This window comes from Arachis hypogaea, chromosome 20, assembly GCF_003086295.3.
Source record: "Arachis hypogaea cultivar Tifrunner chromosome 20, arahy.Tifrunner.gnm2.J5K5, whole genome shotgun sequence".
Taxonomy (NCBI): Eukaryota; Viridiplantae; Streptophyta; class Magnoliopsida; order Fabales; family Fabaceae; genus Arachis; species Arachis hypogaea.
In genome coordinates this window covers 96557461-96567878 of record NC_092055.1, presented here as the reverse complement: position 1 = coordinate 96567878, position 10418 = coordinate 96557461, and the positions used below count along the sequence as shown (strand labels likewise).

At 39.7% G+C, this 10418-nt stretch overlaps 1 non-coding gene across 1 annotated transcript; it reads left to right on the top strand.

Moving 5' to 3' along the window:
- Positions 1–662: 662 nt before the first annotated feature.
- Positions 663–770, top strand: LOC112786982 (small nucleolar RNA R71). Its single transcript, XR_003194421.1, has one exon. It is a non-coding gene; the product is annotated as a small nucleolar RNA R71 (small nucleolar RNA).
- The last annotated feature ends 9648 nt before the right edge of the window (positions 771–10418 follow it).

Here is a 10418-nt window from a genome sequence, read left to right as displayed (position 1 = left end):
TATGCTTCCAAATTTCTAATGGAGGACCTTGTTTCAGTCATGAAACTCTGAGTGGTTTTAATTAGATCAGAGACCATGGTTGCTAAGTCCGAGTGGTTCTTCTTAGAGTTCTCTGTCTGCTGCTGAGAAGATGATGGAAAAGGTTTGCCATTGCTAAACCTGTTTCTTCCACCATTGTTGTTGTTGAAGCCTTGTTGAGGCCTCTGTTGGTCCTTCCATGAGAGATTTGGATGGTTTCTCCATGAAAGATTGTAGGTGTTTCCATAGGGTTCACCCATGTAATTCACCTCTTCTATTGATGGGTTCTCAGGATCATAGGCTTCTTCTTCAGATGAAGCGTCCTTAGTACTGCCTGGTGCAGCTTGCATTCCAGACAGACTTTGAGAAATCATATTGACTTGCTGAGTCAATATTTTGTTCTGAGCCAATATGACATTCAGAGTATCAATCTCAAGAACTTCTTTCTTCTGACTTGTCCCATTATTCACAGAATTCCTCTCAGAAGTGTACATGAATTGGTTATTTGCAACCATTTCAATGAGTTCCTGAGCTTCTACAGGCGTCTTCTTCAGAGGAAGAGATCCTCCAGCAGAGCTGTCCAATGACATCTTGGACAGTTCAGACAGACCATCATAGAAGATACCTATGATGCTCCATTCTGAAAGCATGTCAGAAGGGCACCTTCTGATCAATTGCTTGTATCTCTCCCAAGCTTCATAGAGGGATTCACCTTCCTTCTGTCTGAAGGTTTGGACTTCCACTCTAAGCTTACTCAATTTTTGAGGTGGAAAGAACTTTGCCAACAAGGCATTGACTAGCTTCTCCCAAGAGTTCAGGCTTTCCTTAGGTTGTGAATCCAACCATATCCTAGCTCTGTCTCTTACAGTAAAAGGGAATAGCATAAGTCTATAGACCTTAGGGTCAACCCCATTGGTCTTGACAGTGTCACAGATTTGCAAGAATTCAGCCAAGAACTGATGAGGATCTTCCAATAGAAGTCCATGAAACTTGCAATTCTGTTGCATCAGAGAAACTAATTGAGGCTTAAGCTCAAAATTGTTTGCTCCAATGGCAGGGATAGAGATGCTTCTCCCATAGAAGTCGGGAGTAGGTGCAGTAAAGTCACTCAGCACCTTCCTTGCATTGTTGGCATTGTTGTTGTTTTCGGCTGCCATGTCTTCTTCTAGTTTGAAGATTTCTGTTAGGTTCTCTATAGAGAGTTGTGCCTTAGCTTCTCTTAGCTTTCACTTCAAGGTCCTTTCAGGTTCAGGATCAGCTTGAACAAGTATGCCTTTATCTTTGTTCCTGCTCATATGAAAGAGAAGAGAACAAGAAAGTAGGAAATCCTCTATGTCACAGTATAGAGATTCCTTGAGGTGACAGAGGAAAAGAAGAATAGAAGGAGGAGGTAGAAGAATTCGAACTTATCAAGAGAGATAAAATTCGAATTATTGATAATGGAGGAGTGTTAGTCCTTAAATAGAAGGATGTGAGAAGAGGGGAAGAATTTTTGAAAATAAATTAAAAAGATTTTGAAATAATTAAAATAAATTTTGAAAAATTGAAGAATGATTTTCGAAAATTAGAGTTGGGAAAGAGATAAAGTGATTTTTGAAAAAGATTTTGAAATTAGAAATAAAAAAGATATGATTGAAAACTATTTTGAAAAAGATGTAATTGAAAAGATATGTTTGAAAAGATATGATTGAAAATCAATTTAGAAAAAGAAAATTTTTAAAATTAAAGTTGATTACTTGACTATCAAGAAATTAAAAGATATGATTCTAAAATTTAAAATTTGATCCTTTCTTAATAGGCAAGTAACAACTTGAAAATTTTTGAAGTAAATCTTGAATTGAAGCAAGGATTTTTGAAAATGGTAAAAATAAATATAAAATGGAAAGAAATTGATTTTGAAAGAGATATGATTGAAAAGATATGATTTGAAAAAGATTTGATTTTGAAAAAAAAATGAAAACTAAAAAAAATGTGCATTAAAAACAAAATCTTCCCTCTTGTGTCATCCTGGCGTTAAACGCCCAGAATGGTATCCATTCTGGCGTTTAACGCCCAAAATGCTACCCTTTTGGGCGTTAAATGCCCAGCCAGGTACCCTGGCTAGCGTTTAAATGCCAGTTTTTCTTCTTCACTGGGCGTTTTGAACGCCCAGCTTTTTCTGTGTAATTCCTCTGCAGCATGTTCTGAATCTTCAATTCTCTGTATTATTGACTTGAAAAGACACATTTTTAAAATTTTTTTTTTTTGGATTTTTAATCGAAATGCAACTAAACATGGAAAACTAAAATCAAACAAACAATGCATGCAAGACACCAAACTTAGAAGTTTGTATACTATTGACACAAACAAATTGAGAATGCATATGAAAAATAACAAAACACACAAAACAAGAGAATTTAAAGATCAGAGCAAGGAAATCATCAAGAACAACTTGAAGATCAATAAAGAACATAATGCATGAATTTTTCGAAAATTAGATGAATGCAGTTGACACCAAACTTAAAATTAGACACTCGACTCAAATAAGGAACAAAAAATTATTTTTGATTTTATGATTTTATAAATTTTTTTGTGGTTTTTTTTTTTTTTTTTGAAAATTGAGTGGAAAAGAAAAAATAAGGGTTCAAAATTCTTAATGAGAATTCCAGGAATCATTGCAATGCTAGTCTAAAACTCCGGTCCAGGAATTAGACATGGCTTACTAGCCAGCCAAGCTTTCAAAGAAAGCTTCGGTCCAAAACACTAGACATGGCCAATAGCCAGCCAAGCTTTAGCAGATCATTGCTCTCAACAGCAAAATTGATAGAAATCAACAAGCTCTTGTGATGATAAGTTGAAACCTCGTTCCAAAAGATTAGACATGGCTTCTCAGCTAGCCAGACTTCAACAAATCATCATGAAACTCTAGAATTCATTCTTAAAAACTCTGAAGAACAAAATAGAAAATCTTTTTGTATTTTTTTTGAAAATTTTGTTCGAAAAATAAAGAGGAAAAGTACCTAATCTAAGCAACAAGATGAACCGTCGGTTGTCCAAACTCGAACAATCCCCGGCAACGGCGCCAAAAACTTGGTGGACGAAATTGTGATCATCAATGGCGCCATCAACATGGTACGCTCAATTGTAATCTCAACTCTTTATCACAACTTCACACAACTAACCAGCAAGTGCACTGGGTCGTCCAAGTAATAAACCTTACGTGAGTAAGGGTCGATCCCACGGAGATTGTTGGTATGAAGCAAGCTATGGTCATCTTGTAAATCTCAGTCAGGCGGATTCAAATGGTTATGGAGGATGAATGATTAAAAGATAAATAAAACATAAAATAAAGATAGAGATACTTATGTAATTCATTGATGAGAATTTCAGATAAGCGTATGAAGATGCTTTGTCCCTTCCGTCTCTTTGCTTTCCTACTGTCTTCATCCAATCCTTCTTACTCCTTTCCATGCCAAGCTGTATGTTGGGCATCACCGTTGTCAGTGGCTACAATCCCGTCCTCTCAGTGAAAATTTTCTATGCACTCTATCACAGCACGGCTATTCATCTGTCGGTTCTCGATGATGTCGGAATAGAATCCAGTGATTCTTTTGCGTCTGTCACTAACGCCCCACAATCACGAGTTTGAAGCTCGTCACAGTCATTCAATCCTTGAATCCTACTCAGAATACTACAGACATGGTTTAGACCTTCCGGATTCTCAAGAATGCCGCCATCAATTCTAGCTTATACCACGAAGATTCTGATTAAGGAATCCAAGAGATAAACACTCAATCGAAGGTAGAACGGAGGTGGTTTTCAGGCACACGTTCATAGGTGAGAATGATGATGAGTGTCACAGATCATCACATTCATCAAGTTGAAGAACAAGTGATATCTTAGAACAAGAACAAGCTGAATTGAATAGAAGAACAATAGTAATTGTATTGATACTCGAGGTACAGCAGAGCTCCACACCTTAATCTATGGTGTGTAGAAACTCCACCGTTGAAAATACATAAGAACAAGGTCTAGGCATGGCCGTGAGGCCAGCCCCAAAACGTGATGTAAGGTAGCATAGAACTACCCAAAGATTCCTCTCCAAATACAATAGCAAAAGGTCCTATTTATAGAGAACTAGTAGCTTAGGGTTTACAAAAATGAGAAAATGACGTAAATATCCACTTTCGGGCCCACTTGGTGTGTGCATGGGCTGAGCATTGAAGCATTTTCGTGCAGAGACTTTTTCTGGAGTTAAACGCCAGCTTTTGTGCCAGTTTGGGCGTTTAACTCCCACTTTGGTGCCAATTCCCGCGTTTAACGCTGGGAATTCTTGAGCTGCCTTTGAACGCCGGTTTGGGCCATCAAATCTCGGGCAAAGTATGGACTATTATATATTGCTGGAAAGCCCAGGATGTCTGCTTTTCAACTCAATTGAGAGCGCGTCAATTGGGCTTTTGTAGCTCCAGAAAATCCACTTCGAGTGCAGGGACGTCAGAATCCAACAGCATCCGCAGTCCTTTTTAGCCTCTGAATCAGATTTTTGCTCAGGTCCCTCAATTTCAGCCAGAAAATACCTAAAATCACAGAAAAACACACAAACTCATAGCAAAGTCTAGAAAAATGAATTTTAAATAAAAACTAATAAAAATATAATAAAAACTAACTAAAACATGCTAAAAACATACTAAAAACTGCCAAAAAGCGTATAAATTATCTGCTCATCAGTATGCTTGCGAATTTCTGAACTTAATTTGGTTTGTGAACACCAAACTTATTTCTTTTGCCTAGTGCAACAGATTGCTTACTTGCAGAGAGCCTCATATGTTGTTATTAACAAAACAACTATTAACTTCAGACTAAACTATTGCTAAGTGGTTCCCCTGATTGTTTGGAGCTAGCAATCTGTCATTAGAGTGTAGTGTGATTATAACTCATATCTTTGGTGGAACACCAAACTTAAAACTACAATTTCACTCTTAGATTTGTTTTGGTGTGGAACACCAAACTTAGCTCCTCGCAATACAGGGGAAACAACATGTGATTTTTATTGAAATGACGATGAAAAAGAAACTACCTCAGGTTAGGTTGCCTCCCAACAAAGCGCTCTTTTAGCGTCGCTAGCTCGACGATTCCTCCATTACTTGAGATGATACTTCACTTTGGGGTTTTCCCCCATGTTGCCCAGGTAGTGTTTGAGCCTTTGTCCGTTCACAGTGAAAGTCCTCTCCGAACTTTTATCCATGATTTCTATGTGCCCATATGGCGAGACCTTTGTGACAAGGAAGGGTCCTGACCACCTTGACTTGAGTTTGCCAGGGAACAGTCTCAATTTGGAGTTGTAAAGGAGTACTTGCTGCCCCTTTTCAAAACACCTTGGTTCCAGATGCAGGTCATGTCTTCTCTTTACCTTTTCTTTATAAATCTTGGCAATTTCATAGGCTTGAGATCTAAATTCCTCCATCTCTTGCAGCTGCAGGATCCTCTTTGCACCAGCAGCAATGCTGTCAAAATTTAGTACCTTGAGAGCCCAGAGAGCTTTGTGTTCCAGCTCCAGTGGTAAATGACAAGCTTTCCCATACACCAGTTGATATGGGGACATTCCAAGTGGAGTTTTGAATGCTGTTCTGTATGCCCAAAGAGCATCATCCAGCTTCTTCGACCAATCCTTTCTTGATACACCCACAGTCTTTTCCAGAATCCTTTTTAGCTCTCTGTTGGACATCTCAGTTTGCCCGCTTGTTTGGGGATGGTAAGGAGTGGCCACCTTGTGTTTTACCCCGTATCGTAGGAGAAGAGCTTCTAGTGGTCTGTTACAAAAATGGCTCCCTCCATCACTGATGAGTGCTCGTGGAACTCCAAATCGGCTAAAGATATTCTTCCTAAGGAAGTTCATGACCACCTTGTTATCATTCGTTGGAGTTGCAATAGCCTCCACCCACTTGGAAACGTAATCCACTGCCACCAAGATGTACTTGTTTGAATATGAAGTTGGGAATGGTCCCATGAAATCGATTCCCCACACATCAAACAGTTCTAGTTCTAAGATGAAATTTTGTGGCATCTCATTTCTCTTGGGCAAGTTTCCAGCTCTTTGACACTCATTGCAGTTCTTTGCTAGTTCTTTGGCATCTTTGAAAAGGGTGGGCAAAAAGAATCTGCTTTGTAACACTTTGGCTGCAGTTCTGTCCCCTCCAAAATGGCCTCCATAACATGAGCCGTGGCAGTTCTACAGGACCTCTCGTCCCTCTTCTTCTGAAACACATCTCCTCAGGATTCCATCTGAACACTTCTTGAAGAGATATGGCTCATCCCAGACAAAATACTTTGCATCATTTAAGAGCTTTCTTTTTTGATGTTTATTGATCTCTGGAGGTAAAGCCCCGGTTACTTTGAAATTGGCAATGTCTGCAAACCATGGTGCTTTGTGAACTGCCATCAACTGCTCATCAGGGAAGAGCTCATTTACACTTGTATCATGTGTTACACCTTCATCCTGAGGGATTCTGGATAGGTGATCCGCTACCTTGCTCTCCACTCTTTTCTTGTCTCTAATTTCAATATTGAATTCCTGCAACAATAAGATCCATCTTATTAGTCTCAGTTTTGATTCTTGCTTGGCAAACAAATATTTAAGTGCTATGTGATCTGTGAAAACAATCACTTTAGCACCAATGAGGTATGATCTAAACTTGTCAAATGCAAAAACTATTGCTAGCAACTCCTTTTCAGTAGTGGTATAATTTCTTTGAGTATCATTGAGGACTTTGCTAGCATAGTATATCACATGGACTAAGTTATCTTTCCTCTACCCTAACACTGCCCCAACAGCAAAGTCAGATGTATCACACATCAATTCAAAGGGTAAGTTCCAATCAGGTGGGGAAATGATAGGGGCAGAGGACAATCTTTTTTTTAAATTCTCGAATGCTTGCATGCATGTTTCATCGAAGATAAATGGTGTATCAGATACAAGGAGATTGCTCAAGGGCTTGGCTATCTTTGAAAAGTCTTTAATAAATCTTCTGTGAAAGCCAGCATGCCCTAAAAAGCTTCTAATTACCTTGACATCACTAAGTGGAGGAAGTTTTTCAATAAGTTCCACTTTAGCTCTGTCCACCTCAATGCCTTGGTTAGAAACCTTATGACCAAGGACTATTCCTCCTGTCACCATGAAGTGACATTTCTCCCAGTTCAAGACCAGATTGGTCTCTTGGCACCTTTTTAATACCAAGGTTAGGTGATTCAGGTAGCTAAGAAAGGAATCTCCGAATACCGAGAAATCATCCATAAAAACTTCAATGAATTTCTCTATCATATCTGAGAAGATAGAAAGCATGCAGCGTTGGAAAGTTGCCGGTGCATTACATGGCATGCGCCTGTAGGCAAACACTCCATATGGGCAAGTGAATGAGGTTTTCTCTTGGTCTCTGGGATCAACCACTATTTGGTTATATCCTGAATAACCGTCAAGAAAACAATAATATGCGTGTCCTGCGAGTCTTTCCAACATATGATCCATGAATGGGAGGGGGAATTGATCCTTTTGTGTAGCCTCATTGAGTTTCCGGTAGTCTATGCATGATGAGCGGATAATTTATACACTTTTTGGCATTATTTTTACTATGTTTTTAGTAGGATCTAGTTACTTTTAGGGATGTTTTTATTAGTTTTTATGTTAAATTCACATTTCTGGACTTTACTATGAGTTTGTGTGTTTTTCTGTGATTTCAGGTATTTTCTGGCTGAAATTGAGGGACTTGAGCAAAAATCAGATTCAGAGGTTGAAGAAGGACTGCTGATGCTGTTGGATTCTGACCTCCCTGCACTCAAAGTAGATTTTCTGGAGCTACAGAAATCAAAATGGCGCGCTTCCAATTGCGTTGGAAACTAGACATTCAGGGCTTTCCATCAATATATAATAGTCCATACTTTGGCCGAGTTTAGACGACGCAAAAGGGCGTTGAACGCCAGTTCTACGCTGCAGTCTGGAGTTAAACGCCAGAAACACGTCATGAACCAGAGTTGAACGCCAAAAACACGTTACAACTTGGCGTTCAACTCCAAAAGAAGCCTCTGCATGTGTAAACTTTAAGCTCAGCCCAAGCACACACCAAGTGGGCCCCGGAAGTGGATTTATGCATCAATTACTTACTTCTGTAAACCCTAGTAGCTAGTTTAGTATAAATAGGACTTTTTACTATTGTATTTTCATCTTCGGATCATCTTTGATCAGTTTTATGCTATCTTAGACTGTCATGGGGGCTGGCCATTCGGCCATGCTTGGACCATTATCACTTATGTATCTTCAAATGGTAGAGTTTCTGCACTCCATAGATTAAGGTGTGGAGCTCTGCTGTTCCTCATGATTTAATGCAAAGTACCACTGTTTTTCTATTCAATTCAACTTATTCTGCTTCTAAGATATCCATTCGTTCCCAAGAACATGATGAACGTGATGATTATGTGACGCTCATCATCATTCTCACTCACGAACGCGTGCCTGACAAACACTTCCGTTCTACATGCAAACAAGCCAGAATGAGTATCTCTTAGATATCTAATACAGGGGACCGAGTCCGAGTTATTAGTATCTTCGTGGTATAAGTTAGAACCCATGGATGGCCATTCCTGAGATCCGGAAAGTCAAAACCTTGTCTGTGGTATTCCGAGTAGGATCTGGGAAGGGATGGCTGTGACGAACTTCAAACTCGCGAGTGTTGGGCGAAGTGACAGACGCAAAAGGATAGTAAATCCTATTCCAGTATGATCGAGAACCTCCAGATGATTAGCCATGCTGTGACAGAGCATTTGGACCATTTTCACAGAGAGGATGGGATGTAGCCATTGACAACGGTGATGCCCTTGCAAAAAGCTTGCCATGGAGAGGAGTAGGATTGATTGGATGCAGACAGCAGGAAAGCAGAGGTTCAGAGGAATGAAAGCATCTCTATACGCTTATCTGAAATTCTCACCAATGAATTACATAAGTATTTCTATCTTTATTTTCTATTTATTTATTATTTATTTTTGAGAACTCCATAACTATTTGATATCTGCCTGACTGAGATTTACAAGGTGACCATAGCTTGCTTCATACCAACAATCTCTGTGGTATCGACCCTTACTCATGTAAGGTTTTATTACTTGGACGACCCAGTGCACTTGCTGGTTAGTTGTGCGAAGTTGTGAAGTTATGTTTGGACCATGGTTCTGTGCACCCGTTTTTGGCGCCATTGCCAGGGAAAGAACGAACAAATAATTTTACAACCTAATCTGAGTAACAATTTTGCATACCAATGCACATCCACCATCCTGTGACGGTCCTTGTAGGAATTAGTTCGTTCTTCTCATTGTTGACTACAGTGATCCCTCCTTTTTTGGGCACCACATGCACGGGGCTGACCCAGGGGCTGTCTGAAATCGGGTAGATTACCCCTCCCTGCCATAACTTTATAACTTCTCTCTGCACCACTTCCTTCATGATTGGGTTCAGCCTCCTTTGAGATTAAATGGATGGTTTGACATCATCTTCCAACAGTATCTTATGCATGCATATGGCCGAACTGATTCCTTTCAAATCAGCGAGGGTCCATCCAATGGCATCCTTATGCTTTTGCAACACTTGGAGTAACTCTTCCTCTTGATCTTGGCTGAGGGATGAGTTTATGATCACCGGGTAGCTTTCATTCTCTCCTAAGTATGCATATTTGAGAGTGGGTGGTAATGCCTTGAGTTCAAGTTTGGGTGCTTCTAACTTTTCATTCTCTTCCTTTGGTGCACCTTGTATATGAATCTCTGCTGTTGCAACCTCTTCACTAGATGTTAATCCCTCCTCTATTAATCCTTCAGGTTCTTCTTCTTCAAAACTCTCCTGTATTGCATCTTCTAGTGAGTCCAACCTCATAAATTCTCCCCATTGTTCTGGTGGGTAACTCCTGGCCTTGAACACATTGAATGTCATTTTTTCATTGTGTAATCTCAAGGTGAGATCACCTTTTTGAACATCAATGACAGCTCCAGCAGTAGCTAAGAATGGTCTTCCCAGAATGATGGAGGCTTTGGCTTCCTCCTGCATGTCCAATACCACAAAGTCTGTTGGGAAAATGAAATCCCCCACCTTCACCAGCAAATCTTCTAATACTTCATGAGGGAACTTAAACGATCGGTCTGCCAGTTGTAGGGCTATTTTTGTCGGCTTAGCCTCCTCGATCTTCATTTTTCTCATCATAGCTACTGACATCAGATTTATGCTGGCTCCTAAGTCACATAAAGTCTTCTCCACTGTGATCTCCCCTATAATACAAGGGATCTGGAAGCTCCCAGGATCCTTCAGTTTCTGGGGTAGTTTATGCTGAATGATAGCACTACATTCTTCAGTTAGTATCACAGTCTCGTTGCTCTTCCAACTTCTCTTCTTA